Genomic DNA, 21,201 nt, shown 5'->3' on the forward strand with positions numbered 1-21,201 from the left:
GCAGTCTGCAAAGGGTTATGAGAGCACAATTTGCTCAACAGAACACCTTCCTGAAAGCACCACGTCAAAAGGGGGGAATCAGAAGAATGGGTACAGCAGCTCCCTCTTGGGAGAAACTGGAGACCACTAAAGGACAGAAGCCTCTCGCGGGATATAAAAGAACTAACATCAGCTATCCGCGGGGAGGCCAACTGGGGATCCAGGAACAGGACACTCTCCAAGGAATGCCCTTTAATGCATCGATCTGTGCAAAAATACACAACATTTTTAGAAACTAACATAAATAAAATATAGGGGCTGAGGAGATGACTTAGTAAAGTGTTTGGCATGCAAGCGTGAGGCCCTGAGTTCAGAACCCGAACACCTACATAAAAACTAGAGCACTGTGTCTGCAACCTTAGCACAGCGTCAGAGGAGCGCAAAGAAGGCAGAGGAAGCTGCCTTCATCCGGGGCTTGCTGGCCAGACAGGCTGTGACTCCATACACATGCAGAGATTAAAATGCAGATGCTAACATATTTACAGAATAGCTTGCACAAGCAGGGACTAGCTCTGGGAAGTTAACAAGAAAATGGGCACAGTTAGGGATTCAGGAGGAGTGGAAGAACGCTTCTCATGGCTGAGTTGGTGCTATGTACATACTATTATGCCTGTCACTTAAAACACAGAAAGTCCTTATAGTCCCTAAATATTCTTTACTATCTCATGCCTTGAGACCTCCACTAACTGGCTGGCTGGGGCTTGTTCACACTCCAACCACCCTCTTGGACTCCAGACTAACCAACCATCTTTAAGCTCACACATCCAACTATAGGAAGCCCCCTCTACCCTGAGCCAGGCCCTCGCTGGGTTTCACTCTGTGTTTCAACCACAGTTATCTATCATCACCACGGGCAGGGAGCTTCTAGAAGGCACGACCCCACTTTTAGTAGGTCCCATCCCGGTACCTGGCAGGCACGGCTACTCAGAAGATGTCTGCTGAGAGGAGAGAAGCAGAGAGGCAGAGCCTGGTGTGGTGGTGCCTGCCTGTGGATCTGAGCCCTTGGGAAGCTGCAGCAGGAGGAACGCTAGGAGTCGGAGGGCCGCTTGGGCTCCACAGCACAGCCTGGTTTGGTTTTGTGATTTTAGAGATGGTGAACCCCACACTCACCACACCTTGTCAAGTCTCAGCTTAGCTGTCAAAAGGTGCTAAGATGTCTCTTGCTTGTGGAGTTTCCCACATTATCAAAATGATGCTAACACTAATTCAAAGCCTTGAACCGCCTCATTCACAAAGGACTAAGCTTGATGCCCGGCACCACAGCCGAGTAGGTTAGAATGCCCACTGGCAAGCTAAACACCCCTCCCTGAAACCCCATGGGCCTTCCACAATGCAACAGAGTCTAGGGCTTCTAGAGCCAGAGAAGCCTGCTCAAAATCAGCCACAGAGCAAGCCTAGAGCACAGAGCCCCACCCCAAAGCTGTTTCTTGTGTTCAGCTGCTTTTAGAAGAAGCTGGCTAACCAGCAGGGCAGAGGTGAGGCAGGGCTTCTAGGCTAGCCCTGGGCCAGGCAGAGCCTGCACAGCCCAAGTCTTTGTAGGAACTCCACTGGGAAGAGCAGAGAGCCAGGGGACAGAGCTGCCCCCAGGGAGCCGAGCATTTTGGGTGACTCCAACTGAACAGGAAGACCCTGCACACACCCTTCCTATGTTTCCTCCATCCATCACTATTTCCTCCTGGCACCAGAGTCCTGTCTGAAACCCAACAACCTTCGCTGAGCTGTGTTAGGGACCTAATGTTCGCACGCGACAACCGCAGGCATGCGAGATACCACAAGATGAATGTCCAACACAGAAAAATGAAGAGAGGAAAAGAGCTGGGATTTCCTGGAGAGGGTGGCATGAATGTTGGGCTGTAACAGATGGATAGGACTTCAACAGTCAGAGCTGGGCTTGGAGGCTGCGAAGAGGAAGTCACTAAGTAACTGTCTGACACTCCATCCAGAAAGCTGCAGGGAGGCTGGGAGCTGAGGGCTCTCTCTTAGCTTTAGGCAGGCAGGGCACATACCAGCAGCCCTCATGAGGCCCAGAGGGAGGTGTCTGCTTCACAGGGTGGCCACGGAGCCGCCCACTCTCATTACTCTGTCTTGTTCTAACTTGCAGAGTCTGCCCACCAGACCCTAGCTCGCTCGCTTCTTCTGTAGACTTCCAGACAAGTGACCTGAGCTACAGGCTGTAGTGTACTCAACCAAGCACAGTCAGATGACCCAAGGGATCCTGGGAGTGTCCCCAAAACTCCCCAACTCACACAATAGCTATATAAGGGTTCAAAGCTGCAAAATAGCTATTTCCATCTTCTAGTCCAACAATTCCGTGCTGACCCACACGGCTCACCCAGAACTCCACAGACAATACCACAATTGTGTTCTCCCCTGGGGAAGGAGAACGGCTACAAAGAGCCCCATGTGAGAACATCACGATGGTCTCAGACTCCACAGCTATAAATATGTGCTCAAGCCATGTGCAGGGCACGCGCTCCCCACGTGCTCTTATTGCTATGAAAGCACAAGGGCCCATGTGCCACAGCTGCTGGGAGCTAGAAGCTGAGGGCAGGACTTGGGGCAGCAGAGGGGAGTCATTCCAACTACGACTAACCTAGCATCTCCCAGCTCGGAAGGAAGGAAGCAAGCAAGCAAGCAAGCAAACAAACAAACAAAACTGAACAAGATGGCTCAGAGAATAAGGCACTTACCACACAATACTGGTGGCCTGAGTTCAATTCCCAGAACCCACATAAGGTAAAAGGAGAATCAACTCCATAAAGTAATTCTTTAACTTCCACAAGAATGTTGTGGTGCATACACACACACACACACATAATAACTGAGAAGAGATTGCAGAGCTGGCTAAGTGACTCCTGGCTGCCTACTAACCAGTTCATCCCTTTCAGAGTACACACGGCTAGCCATGATTTCAAACGTACTCCAGACAAAGATGATGGAACCAATCTCAGCAAGCACCAAATCTCCCAGTCACCCGGTTGGTATTGCATGGTCTCAAACACATTCTTGGCTCTAGACCTCCATTTTCCAGCCATTACAGGGTTCTTTCACTTCCAGAAGCCTGGGTAAGAGAAGAAGGGCTAAAGCAGTTGATTCCTGCCACTGCAGTTCCCACTATTCCATGGGGTCCCTGAGTTTGGGCCACCATAACTCAGGGACCCCATGGCTCAACAAAGACTGACAGCAGTTGAGGCGAATCCTGAGTGTTAATCCAATGCTTGTTAGTCCTGTCAGTCACTCAAACACAGTCTTCCTTGGTGAGGATAGGTAAAATAAATCTCTGAGAAGCCAAGGCTTCTAACGCAAACTCCCTCTGGTCATCTCCTTTGGCATCCAGGGTCCCCATGAGGAAAGTGAGGGGACAGGAATGGACAGTGGGTGATGCATATAAGAGAGAACCACCTCACACAAAGCAGGCCGGTGAGAACCCACAGGCCAGCCTGCACCCTTGGGGTAAACACGGACCTTGGCACCTACTATAACAGCATTGTCCCAAAGTGTCATCTCCAGGTCAACAGCAGCAATAGCAGCATCACCTGAGAGCTCCTTAGAAACAGGACCAAAGGCATCAGAAAGACTTGGCTGTGGCCACCAGTCACCATTCAACTAGATCCAGTCCTAGAACCCAAGCAACTGGGATGTCAGTTTACAAAAGAGAAAGCCGGGATCCAAAGAGGCCAGTAAGGGGCAGGAGGCCTACAGTCCACCCAGAACCTCCTCTGGGCCAGGGCCTGAGGCAAAAAGATTCCCAACCATGTCCATAATGCACTCAAGGACAACTCTGGCATTGCCAGGGTCTTTAAGCTTTGACTCCAGAGACTTAGTCTAGCAAACCAAGGGACAGGCGAGCCCTGAAACTTAGGATGTGCTGACTAGCATGGAAGGTGACCCAGATAGGAATACCAAGTTTCCGCTGAAACAGGGCAGGCAAGAAGGGCTCTCAGACAATGTGGAGTGTGCCATACACATCTTAATTCAGCTGCAAATCAAGGTTGGCACTGGGAAGCCCAAAGAATCTGCAGAGTATCTGTCACCAGAGGAAGAAATAAGTGACAAAAGAGTGGCTGCTATCTATCAGATATGTGGGAGAATGCGGAAAGAAAAATTTCTATTTTTTTTAGTTAAAAATCTTATTAATTTATCATATTAATCTTATAAGTTTTGGTGTTTTGCCTACATGTATACCTGTGCACTGTGTGCATACAGAGCCCAGGAAGGTAAGAAGCGGGCATCAGATGCCCTGGAACTGGAGTTACAGATGGTTGTAAGCTGTCGTGTGGGTGCTCGGAATCAAACCCAGGTCCTCTAGAAGAGGAGTCAGTGCTCTTAACCACTGAGCCATCTGTCCAGCCCGAAAAGTTCTGGTTTCCACTTGTTTGTTTTGTTTAGGTTTCTGAAACAAGGTTTCTCTCTGCAGCCCTGACTGTCCTGGAACTCACTATGTAGACCAGGCTGGCCTCGAACTCAAGAGATCTGCCTGCCTCTGCCTCCCGAGTGTGCCACTCTCCCCAGGCCTGCTCCATCCCTAAATATGCACTGTCGTTGGGCAGTCTTCACTCCCACTGGTTTCACTGAACCTCTGCTGAGAAGCACACGCTAGAAGACACTGCGAGGCATGCTTAGTTTAGCCTCAGCAGTCCTTTACGACCAGCAGAAATGAGCTTCTTTTTACATGGCAGTTAGACAGTCAGTCAAGAGAAGGTACAGATAAAAATCTTTACTTTAGTAAGAATCTTGCAGTGGCTGTGAGGATCATGACGGTACTTTTCAGACGGGGAAGATTAAATGGGTAAAGCACCTTGAGGGACTTTACGAGGGAAAGGAACAAAAAGAATCCCTGGGTTAGCCAGGCATGGTGGCGCACACCTTTAATACAGAGCAGGCAGATCTCTAAGTTTGAGACCAGCCTGGTCTACAGAGTGACTTCCAGGATAGCTAGAGTTGTTACATAGAGAAACCCTGTCTCACAGGGAAAAAAAACCTCCTAGGTTGGCCTCATGAAGTGACCCAGAGAGACCACAGAGCTGACGAGTCCCAGGCTAAGCCTGGCTGTTGAAACGTAGAGGACAACTGTGGACTTAGAAACAGTTACCTTGGGAACACACAATCCCTGCGTTCCCACCCACTGGGGCATTTCCTTGCAGGTGGAACAGTTAGGATTGTGTTGGCAATGGCCCTGAGCACAGGAAAGAACAATCTGCTGGGCATTTCACAAGCCATAGCTAACCCAGCACCAAATAACCTGATGAGAAAAGCAGCAAATCTGTCTTCTGAATGCCTTGACCACGCCAAGACCTCAGACTCGGATGCTGTCTGGGGCCGCCCAGGGGACAGATGAGGAGCTCGGAGCTGGCTGCACTGGGTGGGAACAACACTGCACTCAGAGGGCGTGCCTATCAACAGTGAAGAGCTTTAGTACACATGAATGCTGCGCAGCTGTGAGGGGAGAGAACAGACGATATCAAGAACCAAGCTTATGGAGAGGTTGTGGGGAAAAGGGAACCCTCCTGCATTGCTGGTGGGAATGCAAGCTGGTACAACCCCTTTGGATGTCAGTGTGGCAATTTCTCAGAAAATTAGGAAACAACCTTCCTCAAGTCCCAATAATACCACTTTTGGGTATATATCCAAAGGATGCTCAATCGTGCCACAAGGACATGTGTTCAACCATGTTCATAGCAGCTTTGTTTGTCATAGCCAGAACCTGGAAAAACCTAAATACCCCTCGATCAAAGACTGGATAAGAAAAATGTGGTACATTTACACAATGGAGTACTATACAGCAGGAAAAAACAATAGCTTGAATTTTGCAGGAAAATGGATGGAACTAGAAAACATTATTTTGAGTGAGGTAACCTAGACACAGAAAGACAGTTATCACATGTACTCACTCATAGGTGGTTTTTAAACATAAAGCAAAGAAAGCCAGCCTACAAACCACAATCCCAGAGAACTTAGACAACAATACGAACACTAAGAGAGACTTACATAGACATAATCTACATGGGAAGTAGAAAGTAGAAAAAGACAAGATCTCCTGAATAAAGTGGGAGCATGGGAACCTTGAGGAAGAATTGAAGGGGGGAAGAGAGGAGCAGGGAGGGGAGTAGAGAAAAATGTAGAGCTCAATAAATATCAATTAACCCCCCCAAAAAAGAACCAAGCTTATTAAGAGATGCCAAAAATGCTATACTCCTTTATACAATCCTGTGATGTTTAAATCTTGTCAAGCAACTGAATCATCAGTGAGGCCTGGAGGCACATGCTTGTAATTGAGAAACTGGGAGGTAGAGGCAGGAGGACTAAGAGCTCAAGACCAGCCTTGAATACCTAACAAATTGGAGGCCAACCTGAGCTCCATGGCCAGCCAGTCTAGAAACAGGGTGGTGAGTAGGGGCTGGGAGATGGGTCAGAAGGTAACAGTCTTGGCTGCCAAGTCTAACAGCCTGAGTTTGATGCCCAGCATCCATGTAAAGGTAGAACAAAACGGGGCTAGAGGAGTGGGTCAATGGCTAAGAGCACCGGCTGCTCTTCCAGAGGACCTGAGTTCAACTCCCAGCACATACGATGGCTCACGACTATCTGTAACTCCAGTTTCAGGTGATCAGCTATCCTCTTCTGGCCTCCACAGCCATTGCACATGTGTGGTACACAGACATACATGTAGACAAAATACCTGTACATATAAAACAATTAATTTTTTAAACTTTTTAAGTGGAAGGAGAGAGCCAAGTCCAGAAAATTTTGCTCTGACTTCCACATGTCCTCCATGGCATAGACACTCACTCACAACGAAAATAAATAAAAATTTTAAAATAAATTGTTTAAGTCAGGTGGTGGCGGCTCACACCTTTAATCCCAGCACTCAGGAGGCAGGCAGATCTTTGAATTTGAGGTCAGCCTGGTCTACAGAGTGAGTTCTAGAACAGCCAGGGAAGCACAGAGAAATAGATAGATAGATAGATAGATAGATAGATAGATAGATAGATAGATAGATAGATAGATAGATAGATAGATCAGGCAGCTGACAACTGTCTGGAACTCCAGCTCCACTGGCATCGGAGGCCTCTGGCCTCCTCAGACAGCTGCACCACATGCACACACCTCACACAGACACACATGCACACACTCTCTCTCACACACACAATGAGAAACAAATAAATCTTTTCTTTCTTTTTTTTTTTCTTTTTAAGCAAAGAGTGGGGGCAGGCAGACAGAAGTCCAAACATTGGTAAATTGCTGGGCCCAATGAACTGTGAGGACCACATCTGGCCCCCAGACCACCACTGTGCAAACTGTGGTCTGAACGCTGGTAACTATTCGGATCCCTGAAGACATTCAGGCATTTATAAGCTTTCTACTGGTTGGAACAGCCATATGGACCAGCTTTGGTCTTAGAAATCCACAGACATGTGGACCCCTCTGCATCACTCCCCAGCTCAGCCCGTGAGACGAGGAAACTCAAACTGAGAAACTGTGTGCAGCAAAGTTGACCCTGAGTCTCCTAAGCCTGGGGCAGGCCTGCCCCTCCAACCACGAACTGGAGAGATGGTGAATCCAGTCCTTTCTAGGCTGTGCCATGTCTTCTTTCTAAGAGTACGTTTACACTATATGAACAGAGGGATCTGAGTTCTGTACCACATCCCTGGGACAGCTTCCTCTGGCCTCTCCCCTAAGGTGGGGTTGGGGACAGAGAGAAATCCCATGTCAAACAGTTTTATCTGGGCTGATGAAGACACCCCTCTGGGCTGCTGGCTTTGGTTACAGCATCACGAACAGCTGCTCCCTCCATCCTGACTACAGAGGATGGAGGGTTCTATTTTGATGACTTCGATGCAAGATACAGAAACAGCAGGGGAGTTTCCTTTAATTCAAAATATCCTAGGACAAGTGAAAACTTCTTGTACCATAACAACATAGTCAAAGGGAAACTTGTATAGAGCTTGATTTCTAAAATGTCACCCCACAGAGAGCAACCGACATCTCTGCCCACTGTCTGTGACAGAAAAAAAAAAAAATGTGGTCGGCGAAGCCATCCAGAAGAGCCGAAGTGTTCTCTTTTAAAGAGCAACTTGGACTATGACTGGGGACCAAACTAGGTGAGAAAGACAGATTCCATCCCACGGGGTCCACACTCTGTGGCCTAAGGCTCAAGCTTGGTTCATTCCTGTGAGTCAGGCCCAGTCCAACTGCAATACAATATACGGATGTACACACGGACACTCAACCAATGCCACTTCTGCAAGGGAAAAGCAGGGAGCCCTCACACAGCGGAACCAAGGTTCTTCCTGAAGGCAAACAAAACTCACCCCCTTTCTCAGTGCTGGGACAGCAGTTTTCCATGCTCTCCCTGGCCACTGGCTAAAGCAGGACCCAGAGGAGCTGTGGGAGGGGCTAGCTGGAGACAAACATTGCCAAAAGCACAGAGGGATGACAGGACAGCCTGCGGTCAAGTCTGCCCTCCCAAGGCTATCCCAGGATCTTTTCCCCTTTGGAAACAGTTTCTCACATACATCCTCCCAACACCCAACGCCCTCCTCCCTACCACTCGGAACTTCTTTCATGAAACTATTACAGGGCTCAATTTATCAGACTTGTCCAGTCTTCTCCTTTTCCACTCCAGCCCAGGGTCCAGAATTCTCCGTGCATCTTACTTATGCATTTTAGAACATTTCCACTCTGAGAGAAAGGGAGTGGGGATGATCTGCAGACGGAGTGAAGACTCCCGTTGGCTTTATGCTTGACACCACAGCCCATTTCAGACCAGGGCCAGGCCGGGCCCGGTAGCAAGCAGCTTCATAGCTTCCCTCCACGCTGAGTCCATCAGCAGGTACCAGTAAGACGGAGAGGGTCCTGGCACTCCTGCCTCAGTAACTGGCTCCAATGAACCAGAAACCATGCTCCTCTCTTTCATCTCTACACCCAGGCTGACTCTGACCCTGATCTGCCTCACCAGAGATTCCCATGTGGGAACGCACACTCGGGCCACGCAAGCCCAGAACCACGCTTTAGCCTTACCTCTTACCACTCACCAGGGTGCACTGGGGCTTACCACTGCCACATTTTCAGAAGGCCCCCGGACATCAGTTAGCACAGGAGCCAGCACTCTGAGTGGAGAAAGGAGTCCTATCTGCTGCCTGCAGCAAGCGTGGCCACAGCACCAGGTCAGAGACCCTCCCATCCCATCCCAACAGAACAGTGACGATTCTGGCAGGTCCAGCTGCAGCAGCAGAGAGCATATTCTGTATACAGGAAAACCGACTGCTGCAGATTTCCAAAGGGCCCAGCATGCAAATGCTCAGGGCTCCTGTGGGCTTAGCTGAAGAGGTCAAAGGGCCCGAGGGAGCTCTGAGCTCAGAGGGAGGAGCTGGGGTTACAGTATGAAGAGGGACGGAGCTATGGACTACTTACAGGATCACAGGTCAGGGGGCAGCGCTGCGCATCAGGCCCTCTGCCTGGGCAGATACTTCCCCAGCCCTCAGAGGAAATGAGCTCATTTCCAAGTCTGTGTCTTTAGGCCAAGGAGCTCTGGTGTCCATCCTCTTACCAGACTGTCTCCTCCGCACTGCTGGGTCTCTGAAATTTAGACTCTCCACACGCTGGGAAACAAGCCTAGGGCCCTCTACCTGGCCTAGTCTGCAGGGAGGACAAGGCTGCATGTCGATGCTCTGTAATACGCAGACTCGCAGTGGCTGCTTCACACTGAGAATGTGGTCAATGCTTCGGAAGAACTCAATTTCGCATTCCATTTGGTTTCATGTGGCCTGTGACTACCGCTCTGAACGGTACAATCTGGGGTACGGAACATCATATAAGGAGAGGGTCAGGACTTTCTGCACAGGGCAGACAGGAAGCAGTTCAGGCCTCGCAGACCATCTGGTCTAGAAACTGCTATAGCAACTTGAAGGCAGTCATGGAAAAGGGTGTGGCTGGGGTTAGAGAGATGGCTCAGTGGTTAAGAGAGCTTGCTGCTTTTCCAGAGAGGCCCTGAGTTTGATTCCCAACAGCCATGTCAGATGGCTCACGGCTGTCTTTGACTCCAGCTACAAGGAAGCCTCTGGTACCTGAGGGCACTTGCACCCACAGGTACATACCCACACCTACACATAACCGAAAATAACAGAAATAGATTTTTTTTTTAAGAAATGGGTGTGGCTGTCTTTCAACACAACTTTATTTATAAAAGCAAGCAGAGGCCAGGCAGTGGTGGCGCAAGCCTTTAATCCCAGCACTAGGAAGGCAGTGGCAGGTGGATCTCTGTGAGTTCAAGGTCAGCCTGGTCTACAAGAGCTAGTTCCAAGACAGGCCCCAAAACTGCAGAGAAACCCTGTCTCAAAGAACAACAAACAAACAAACAAACAAGCAGAGGGCCAGATTTTGTCATATGGTTACCAAGACCTGCACATTCTGCTAACCCTTAAAGGTGTCAATACAGCTCAATGAGAGAGCACAGGCTGGCACATGTGTGTGGTCTTGGTCTGATTGATAAACATGCGCGCGCGCGCACACACACACACACGCACACACACACACACACACACACACACAAACGAAAACAAGAGCACTCACCTCCCAATGTGGTTAAGGGATTAAAAGAGAAGACTACAACACATTCAACACCTCGCTCACCCTCCCCAACCCCTGTAAGCACTGGAGCTCTACCAGCCATATTGATGGACTAAACAAAAGCAGGAGAGTCCTGCGGGCTCTGCCCCACGCCATCCTATGTCTCTATTATGTATGCCACTGCTGTGGGTTCCCAGGCTACAGGTGAGGAAAATCCAGCCAGAGAAATACAACCAGGTCTCAAGGTCAAATGCAACCAGGCTCCTAGTTCTTGGCTCTCTGCCAGGATCTCTTGTTCTCAAGTCACCCCAAGTGGTGGTGGCCCAACCAAAGCACTGCCTGACCAACTGTACCATTTGTACCGTGCTGGACTTCAGCGGAAGAAAGCATACAGAAGCACACAGTCATGGCTGGAGAGATGCCCAGTGTTGAAGAGCATTTGCTACTCTTGCAGAGGATGGGGTTTCAGTTCCCGGTACCTCCCTGGAAGCTCGCAACTATCTGTAACTCCAGTTCAAGGCCCTCTTCCGATCTCCACAGATACCAGGCACATGCGTGCTATACAGACATACACACACAGGCAAACACACACACACACACACACATCAAATAAAAAGTTTTTAAAAATAAAGAGTGAGCCAATAACATCTTAAGGGTTCTAAGACGTCAAGTTCCCCTGGGTAAAGTTCTGGACTCCGTGCCATCACCAGTAGGCGCAGGAACAGCCTTCCATGGTACCTCCCCTTCTACCACGCAGGATCCCGGGTCACACGACCTCTGGTACACTGGAGAGCCAGGTGAATTCAGGCTGCTGACCACAGCACCGTCTTCCCACGAGGCCTCCAAAATGGAAAACGGCTGTCCTGTTCTTGGCCACTGTTCTCTGAACCGCCTTCCAGAGTCACACAGACCTCCGCAGGATCAGGCCAGCTCCAACAGGAACAGAGTGAAAACTTGCTCCTTACTCTACTTGGGATGGAGCTTTCGGTCCCACCCAGGCACAAAGGGCCACCCAAGGTCCTTTTCCTCTCCTCAGTCTATCTACCATGGTTATCAGCACCAAAGAAAAGGTCACTTGGACCACCCCTTCTCCAGAACCGCAAAACACAACCAACTATGAGCCAAACCTAGCACCAGCAGCAACCCCCCAAAACTAAACAACGGCCAATCAGGGAGTAGGCACTCTGCCTCACAGGGAGGAGCAACTGGGCTCAGCTCTCTCCTCAGCCCCAGCTCAGCACTGAAAACTAGGCCTTCTCTCTCCAGGGATCCTTGAAGCCCAGCAGTCCAGACATCTCACCATGTCCCTTCCCATGTTCAATTCTCCCACCAACTGCACAGGCGTGGCTGTGCTTGGCTGTTCTCTCCCAAATACAGAGGAAGGACTGGGCTGGGTCAGGCTTGTCACATCATTGGTTCAAAGCCCAGCAGGAAGTTACCAAGCCAGGAAGCTCTCTGCAGAGGAAGAGAGCAGACTGCTGGCCATGCACTTATGTCAGAGAGAGAGAACCAGGCCACATAACTGTGACCTTCCTACAGTCTTTTCTAGGACGCACAAGGCTAGGCCTAAAAGTCACACAACCTAAAAGAAAGAAAAAGTGCCTCCCCAAGGCAAGTTACACCCCGTTCAGCTGTGGTCTACCGCACTGAGTTGGACTGGCCATCGGATCCACACTGGGTCTCACCTCCGGTTCTGGCCATGTCATCCCTTTCACTGCAGAGTACAGCTCACCTTTGAGCCAGGTTCAGTCAGGCCCAATCTGTGCCAGCCTTCCTGGGAATGAGAGGAACGGGAGGCTCAGTGTCCCGTCCCACCTCAGTAGTCCGCGATGATGAGCAAAGCCGACAGGGCTTGGAAGAGACACCCAAAGAGCCAAGCCGGGCTGCTACCTCCTCACAGCTTCCTTATTTTTCTTCCTTCTCCTCCTCTGGGCCAGAGTCACATGCCACACAGTCAACTGGGCCTGGAATCTGGGCTGGCATCTGAGGGCCATGAGGCTCAGAAGGGCCAGCAGCCAGCAGTCAGGTGACCCGGGCAGGCCATTCCCCAGTGCCTGTGTCAGCAACTCCCCCACCCTTGGAGAACATGCTTCAACAGAGCCCAAGGGGCACTGAAGCTCCTTTTCAATCTCACCAACACGAGATGCTTTTCTCCCCTTGGTGGTGGCGGGGTGGGGTTGCTCTGCAGTGAATCAGACTTCTTTAATGCACACTAAGCTGAAACACTGTTACAGTCCAGGCATGGGTAAGATGTGAGCCACTCCTACGAGTACCAGGTGGCCCACTGAATGCTCATTGTGACTAAAATAAACTAGACCGTGTCACCGCAGGTCATACGGGCAGTGTAGGGATAGTCTTGAGCCTGTTCCAAAGTCAAAAGAGCAGGACCCTCAGTCAGTATTACCAAGAAGATGGCACCTGGTGGAGCTGACTGGAGATGATGGACCCAAGCCTGTGGCTTGCATTCCAGAGTTGCACAGATATGCACGCAGGCAGACTCAGCTTCAGTGTAAACTGGGTCTTAGTCATCAGGTGGCGTCTAACCACCTGGTGTTTACCACTGGCCCTCACCTGTCTCTTGTCACTGTGGACCACATCCTTCCTAGGTCACTCAGTGATCCCCGGTCTGCCCTATGCTGTCACTCCCTAGACACAGAGCCTTCGAACCCGCAAGCATTAGCTTGGCATTCCCAGCTCCTAACCCTTGGGCGTTCAAAGTCCAGACCCCTTCAACTTGATACTCCGAGGCCACCCTGGCCTCAGCCAGCTTAGCTTTTCCCATCTGCACGTTTCTCACCTGGTGCTCAGGGTCCCAAGTGTCTGAGAGATGGCTTCCTGCTGCTGCGGTGCCTTCTGCACAGACAACTTTTCTCTGGCCTGCCTGGCTCCTTGTCTTCATCTGACCACACCTCTGCTCATCCCTAAGATTCAAGTCAAATGCCACCTCCTCCAAGAAGGTGGCCTGGCCTCTACCCTTCGGCTGGATCTAAGTGACATTCCTAAGCTTCCACTGGACTGTGTGACTCATGGGTACCAGTGTCCGCATATCTCCACTACATTAATCACACTGTGGGGCACTCGGTAGAAACCGCAAAAAAACCACAGTTGGACTGGCACAACCCAAGCCTCAGTGCTGTGAAGATGGAATTTGATTCTTCCACCTCTTAGCTCTTCAGGGCCTAACAGTGTATCAGACTGGTACCTGCCAGATCTGACAAACTCATCTGAGCCCTTATACCATCACTATGGCAGATAGCCTCCATGCTTTCCACAGAAACAGAGACAGGTTCAAAGAGGGAATGCAGTAAGACAAAAGACTAAGGCCAACCCCCAAGGGGAAGGGGCTGCTACAGCATGGAACTTAAGCCCCTCCCAGAATCCCACACAAAAAAAAGTTTTCCTCTCTCAAGGGATGTTCCCCCCAAACTGCTGAAAGCACAGCAGGAAATTGCAGATGTCTACGTGGATGGGTATGGTAGTATATACCTAAAATTCTAGACTCTTCCTGGAAGATGAGACAGGAGGACCACAAAACTAGTCTTAGCTACACAGTGAGTTTGGAGCCAGCCCAGGGAAACTGTTTCACAGAAGAAACAAATGAAAAAACATAACACTGTCTACTCCATCCTCCCTGCAGGAAGCTGAGCTGTGGCTGATAGTAAAATGCTCCTGAGACACAGCCAGTGACACGGCCCAGCCTACGCTCCATGCCCAGGACACACATAAAGGGAAAAGGAGAGGGCCGATTCCATGAAGTTGTCCTCTGACTTCCAGATGTGAGCTATAGCAGGCCACAAGGCCACACACACACACACACACACACCACACACACACGAACAGCTCCTGAGAAACAAACACTATTGAGCTGACCTCTGGCCTCCACATGCACCTGCACACAGGTGGACCCACACATGCACACAGGAATGGGCCGCCCGCATCAACAGAGGCATTCCAGGCATACAGTCTCTGTCCTGTGTCACTGGCTCGAGGACTCATGAGCTGAAGTGAACTCTTGCTCCTTGAAGAGACTGCGGTCATGCTCAGGTGCTGGTGGTGGGTTCTAGAGGAGGTGGGGAGAGTGCTCCAACTGAACCCCACAGCCTCCAGTGAGAGGGTGCTGACAAACCATCAGAGACCATGCCCCAGCCAAAGGGAGGGGGCACCTATCAGTGACATCAACTGCACACGCTCGGCCACCAAATCTGACAAGTGATGATGGGCCCCTCGCCATCTGTCCAGAGGGGCACGCAGTCACGGTTTCTAGAGAATCTACTCACAGTGGTCAGGCAGAGAGGAGCCAAGATCCCGAGGCCACATCATCATCATCATCATACGTGCATATATTTAATTTTCTATGAGCCCAGAGAAATCACTTTTGATAAACAAAGATCTAGTTTCTTAAGGAGAAAGCTTAAAAGATTTCACTACTTCTAACTCTTGTTTAAAACACACACTACAAACTAAATTGTATAATTTCGACTCATCTTCCTGAAAAAGCCATAAGCCCTATGGGCAGAAACTATCAGGTCAGAGGAAAGGCCTGTCTAGAAGAGCTTAAGGTCTCCGTGCTCCGCCCTGTGTCCTTTACTGGATGAGTCCAGGAGTCCTCTGACTGTCCTCTCAGTGACACATTTGCTACTAATGGCCACTGGACTCTACATGTACCCAACCCAGAGGGTGAAGGTTATCATATTCCAGATGAGGGAAGCCAAGGAGGCAGTTATCTGCTCCAGGGCACACAGTCAGGCCTACAGCAGGCCTTGGATCTGAACCTGGCACCGATCCAGAGACGAATGCTGGTTTTGCCTACAATTCGCTCCAAGTCCCTCTGTGATGCTCAACATCCCCAGTTCTTCTCCCTCCCATAAAAAGGCCCCGGTATACTGCACACTGCCCTGGACCATGACAGAACTCTGTCTACCAGTCACCTCCTATTTTACATCCTTCACGTGGAAACAATAGCCCCTGTCCTGTCCCATCCCCTGCCCCCTGCCTCCTATTTATTTACCAGGAGTTTCACAAACTTTATCCTCCTAAAAACACTGGAGCCAAGCAAGCAAGCTGTGGCACCTGAGGTCCAGAGACAATAGCAGACAAATTAGGCCCAGCTAGGAAGCAGTCCAATGCCCACTACCTTATAACCAGGAAAGTCACATGACTGCCAGGGGGACTTCAAGGAGGCACAGTTCCCAGGGCCCAGTCCCTCGAACCATGCCAAGAGGGTCTACCTTGCATTCTCTACACCGTTTAAAAATGCAGAATCACAGACACACACCCCACCCACTGGCCCTAGGAGACAGACTTCTTCTCTTACCCAAAGGATGGGTAGCAGCAAGGGACATTAGCTTTCACCTCTAAACAAGCATAAAGACTTTCCAGTCGGCCAATGGAACCACCCTCCAGTCCTAGGCCCTTGGCCAGTGTGACTGCCAGAACAAGCAAGGCCTCTTCCAGCTGGGCTCTGTCTGGCAGGGCACTTTGTGCTTCAGCCTGGGAGGGAAGGTGGCCTCCATTGGACAAGGTGAACAGAGCAGACGGCAGCAACCTACCACATGGCCACCCAAGGCCCCTCCAGGCAGGAATGCACACTGCTTATAGCCGAATGCCTGTTTCCCTTGCACTGATGGGAAGGAATGGTATGGTAGAGGCTGGGATCACATCCCAACCACACTCTCAAGAGAGCAAGAGATTTCTCTAAACAACACGGGGCCAGTACACTGAGCAGCAAGCGCTAATGAAGTGAGGCGTCCACCTCTAAGGCAGACACTCAGGAGGGCCCAGTGAACGCCTGCAAGATGAACGTGGAAAAACCTGTCCTGGAGAATTCCCCTCTCTGTGCCCTGTACTAGGACCAAGCAACCTACTGCCACACAGATTTGGGACCAAGAGGTCAACGCCTTTTTCTGGAAGTCCATCTTCCCCGCGGGCCTTTCCATCCAGACCCATCTCCGAGGCAGGGAACACTAGAGTACCAACTGGGCACACTGACCCACCTGCCTTTCAGCAGAGCTAAGGGTGTGTAGGCAGAGAAGACCACGGCAGTCACTGTCACCCCAAAGCAAGTGTGTGTGCGCTGATTGGCTGAAGAACGTGGGATTTGGTCAGCCCGCTGACCTGTGTGAAAACAGATGGTCTGAGGCCCAGATGAGATCACAGTGGTAGGGCAGTAGGGCTACGGATTGCAGAGATGCAGGCTTACTCCTCTCAGGATTGGCATGTGATCCCAGGAGTCCCTTTACCTCTCTCTTCCAAATGCCTGAACTGGGAGGTGAAAGGAGCTCTTGCTCGCCAAGGCCACTGGCCAAGTCTCCGTACTGTAACCCTAAGGATGGCAGTGGGAGGACGGTTCGGAGCTGTGAGCTGTGGCCAGGTCTGACCCTCATTCTCATGGGAAGATTACCAAGATGTGCTCTGGACCTAAACTGCATCTTGCCTCCCCGAAGGGAGCATCATGTACTACCTCTTCCAGAAAGTGCAGAGAAAGCCTGCTTGAGAAACTACCCCGAAACCACAGTCTGGGCAGCCTCTTGGCCTTCCCCAGGTCTGAGGAAGGTACCTCAGAGATCTCAGGAACCCTAAGCAGGGACTGGGTGCCCATAAGAGAAACAGGAACTACCTGGGTGACATCCACAGCGGGCACCTCGCCCAGAGGTGGGTACCTTTCAGATCCTTCTTCAGAGACAAGACAGCAGTGGAAAATTCCAAAGACTTTGCTCCACTCCTTTACAAGAAGGCTCCTAAACCCCGGCTAAAGAGACCAAAATAGGCAGGTTCTACTCTGGTCCCTGGATTGTCAAACAGAATCAACTCAGGAACTTTAGAAATACCAGTGCTTGAGTCCCTGATCCCTTCCCCCAGCCCTAGCCATTCGTACAAGTCGTGACATAATCAGGCCTGAGTCCAGGCAACTGGCTTTTTTGAAACCTCTACAGTAAGTAATTCACAGTCATGCGTAAGGACTGCCTTCTAGAAACTCAGCACACAGGGAGCTAGCCCTCCCCCACAGGCTCTTTAGAGAAAGGTCGGAGACCCAGGCAGGCAGGCCTTGCTGAGGGCCACTCCCCCACAGCACGTCCACACTGAGACTAGCCAGTGCAGAACCATCTGTCTGGGGATGAGGAGTCTGCCCAGCCCTGGCAGGGGCAGACCCAGTTCCCCTGTGCTGGAAGATGTGCAATTGTGTTCTCTGATTACTTCAGACATGCAAACAAAATATGATACTGTACAAACCTGGGGTGGCAAGGACCACAACGTAATTTACTTTGAGACGTCTGAATTACAAATTTAAAAAATAAAAAGCTAGATTAAAAAGCATGCACACACACGGCTTTGGAAGCCCTTCTAACAACCTCTTGAGTGGAAAAAAAATGGAATCTGAATAAATGGTGAGGCTGGAGCTGCCAAATTTACTTCCTGTTTCCCCCAGAAGGTCACTGGGAATAATTACATTTTCTTGTGAATCTGTCTTTTGTAAAGTTCAAGCAAAACATCTCAGTCTTCCCAGCTAAGGCCCTGACTTTGGGCCTGCAGAAGAAACAACTCAGAGTTCAATTAAAGAAAGAAAGAAAGAAAGAAAAGAAAAACCATAGGAAAGGGGGGGGCAGTTAAAATTTCTAAGTTTCACTGCTGTGTTAACAAGACCAAACAAAATTTATGCTTTGAGATGAAACAGAACGAGAGCCTCTAAGTTCTCTAGCTGGTATCACTTAGATAGCGTAGGTTAGGGGAAAAGCAGGCTGTGGGGCCGGCCAGCCTCAGCTGGTGCTGCCGGCTTCTCTGCCTTCTAGCTGTGTGGCCTTGGATCAGGTACCCGGCCTAGCAGAGCCTCAGTTTCTTCTTCAGCACAGGCTGGCTGTGCACGGGGAGGCCAGGCTGAAGGGGGGGGGGGGGGGGCTTGTCTGGGTTACAGCCTTGGGGACAGCATCCCATCAGCACAGAGAGAATCTCTTTGTACAATGGGAGATGGAAAGAGCGGCGGAGGAGTCAGCGGCTGGCCTGCCACCCCATCCTGGGGTCAAACTGGCTGTTTACCAACATGCTTTGCTGTCACCTCCCTGAGAGTGCTACTGCGGGAAAAGCCCCTCTAGAGACCCACAAATGCCTCGGAGGTGCTCCTGCTTTCCACGATGTCCCAGCAAGATCTGGCCACACTGCTCCCATCCCCCCATGCAAAAGACAGCTTCCCCAACAGCCCCCCACAGCAGGAGAGAGAGACCAGTTAAAAGAGTGGGGGTGCCTGTCACACTTCTCTGTAACCCCTGACGTGATGTGAAAGTCTACAAGGTAGACCCTTTGAAATGCAAAATCTCCCAGAGTCCTTCAAATGTGTTTTTATTTTCTCGGGTTCCTAAGGCTGCTTTCAGACCCACCCATCAGCATTTTCCCTCTCAATCAATTGGCATTTAACAACTACCATGGGGGTGGGGGGTGGGGATCAAGGACATCTCTATTTTTTTTTCCAGAAAAGCTCAAGTGTCACCATTCGCTTGGAGGTGGGGGGATAACTTTGTCCTTGGCTCCAGCCTCCCAGCACCCGCTCCAAAACATCCTGAAGCCAAGTTTCTCCCATTTTATCAGCAAGGCATTAATTTCTGCTCAGAACCTCAGAATATTTTCATAGACAAGAATACAAGTTCCCTCTGACCCAGGTTTCCTTAAGATTAAGACAGAAACCATCAAAACCACAGCCCCAAATGTACAAAGGCCGAACCTTCAGCAAAAACCATGTGCACTGGAGGTTAAGTCCAAGGAGTTACCTGAAAACAGTGTTGTTTGGCACAGACAATTACGTCACCATATGAAGAACCCGAGGGAATGGAAACTGCTTTTGAATATAGACTTTTCAGTGGTGTGGTCATTAATCATGTTAATGTAAACCGCACTAAAACAAAAATTTTCTAAGCAAGTCTCAGGGCACATCAGCATATCTAAGCCCCTGGGTTTGTTTCCAGAGTTCACATCCCAGCAAGCAGTGAAGCTACTGTTAATGGGGTCAGCTATTACTAAGCAGTGCCCCAACCCTGGAGAATAATAAAGGTGACTGTGGTGTATAGAAGAAAAAGAAGAAAAAGAAAAACCTTCATGAAGTCAGGCAGGAAACAAACAGAAACTAACCAGAGAAGGGGAGTGAGCGCATGAGTTTTGGAAAAATGTATTCATTGAGCAAGTGTGAACACAAACGCCTCTGGGACGATGTTTAAGAAAGGAGAGCAGTCAGCATTTCTGGCAGCACCCAAGTCCCTGGGCAGGCTCTGTTTTGAAGCGTGGAGGGCAGGGCAGCAGCTGGACAAGGAGAGGAGGAATGGAGCCCAGCAGAGCTAAGCAGCACTGAGCCCAGCCAGACCCAGCCATGTGCTTCGTGTTGGCAACAAACGGGTTCTTTCGAGAGAGGAGGAGTCTACGACAAGGACAGCTGCAGCAAAGCAAAAGCAGAGAGGCAAAAACCTCAAGAAAGCCCCGAGATTGGGGCTATCCCCTGAAGTTCAAACAAAAACAAACCACCTTTGGGGTTTGCAGAACTACTTAATCTATTAACGCCCCCCTCCCCTCATTGCTGGATCAATTAAACAGAGCCTGTCCACATCTGTCCACATCTGGTTTCCATATAAAACCAAAACTTGTACTATCAGCATATTACATAACAAATTATGCCTGCAGGTTTCTTTTATTACACATCAGAGAGGTGTGCATGGTGGTTGTGGTAATGACGGGGGTTGGGCTGACCTGGGGATTTAAGTCTTTTTTTTTTTCCTCTCAAGGGCACAAATAAGTTTTCCAGACTGTGAATAATTTAACCCTAGAAAGTCTCACGCCCGAATGACAGATCAACCAAGTCTGTGGACCCAGCCCTCAGTCCTCAGTGCCAGCTGGAGAGGAGTGGGTTGAGAAGGGTGTGCATTTTAAAGCGCTCTGCAGGCACCAGGTTTGCTCCACAGTGTCCCCTGCTGACAGTATTTAAACATAGCTCCCCATGAAGGGGAGGAGAGAGCTAGCTGGCCAGAACAGCCTTGGCTGAGCTCTCACCAAGGGTCAGACACTGGCTAAAGGGACTCACTTAAAGCAAACCCAGCTTCTACGGAACTAAAGGACGGGAACGCTAGGGGACACCGAAGCAATCAACAGGGTGCAAAAGAAAGATTAGGAGGGAGGGAGGGAGGGAGAGAGACACACAGACAGACAGACAGACCAGGAAATACCAGGGTTTCCTGTAAAAATATCAGTTGAGTGATTCCCCTTGAAGTATCTATCTAAAGCCCTTTCCCTCACATACCTACTATGCTAAAAGGGGAGAAACTGATTAGAATCATTATCAATCAAAACAGTAAACTACCCCACTTATCCTGCCTCGAACACCCTTAAGTCCACATCTCAGCAATCGCACGCCAGCTTTTCCATGATACTTGCTCTGATGTTAAAATGAACATACAACAAGCTCGTCTTCTGAGGAGGAAAATAACAAGTCCCCGAGCAGAGCAGCTTTGAACTGGTCTTCGGCGCATCGTGGTCCCTGTTTGGACATTTGGGAGAAACCCATCGGCATTCCCCAAGCCTCTTAGATAGACTTCTTGCTTACAAGAAGCTGGATCTGTACACTCC

General features: G+C 50.1%; 2 protein-coding genes across 2 annotated transcripts in view; both read right to left on the bottom strand.

Moving 5' to 3' along the window:
• The window catches only part of Fam53b (family with sequence similarity 53 member B), a 91,069-nt gene extending 78,504 nt beyond the window's left edge, over positions 1-12,565 (bottom strand). Inside the window, exon 1 of the mRNA XM_075972547.1 lies at positions 12,338-12,565. The gene's annotated coding sequence lies outside the window, so the exon portion shown is untranslated. The remainder of the gene's footprint in view (positions 1-12,337) is intronic.
• Eef1akmt2 (EEF1A lysine methyltransferase 2) overlaps positions 1-21,201 on the bottom strand; it is a 93,666-nt gene that overhangs the window by 21,812 nt on the left and 50,653 nt on the right. The window lies entirely within an intron of this gene.

Source organism: Microtus pennsylvanicus, chromosome 5 (assembly GCF_037038515.1).
Source record: "Microtus pennsylvanicus isolate mMicPen1 chromosome 5, mMicPen1.hap1, whole genome shotgun sequence".
Taxonomy (NCBI): Eukaryota; Metazoa; Chordata; class Mammalia; order Rodentia; family Cricetidae; genus Microtus; species Microtus pennsylvanicus.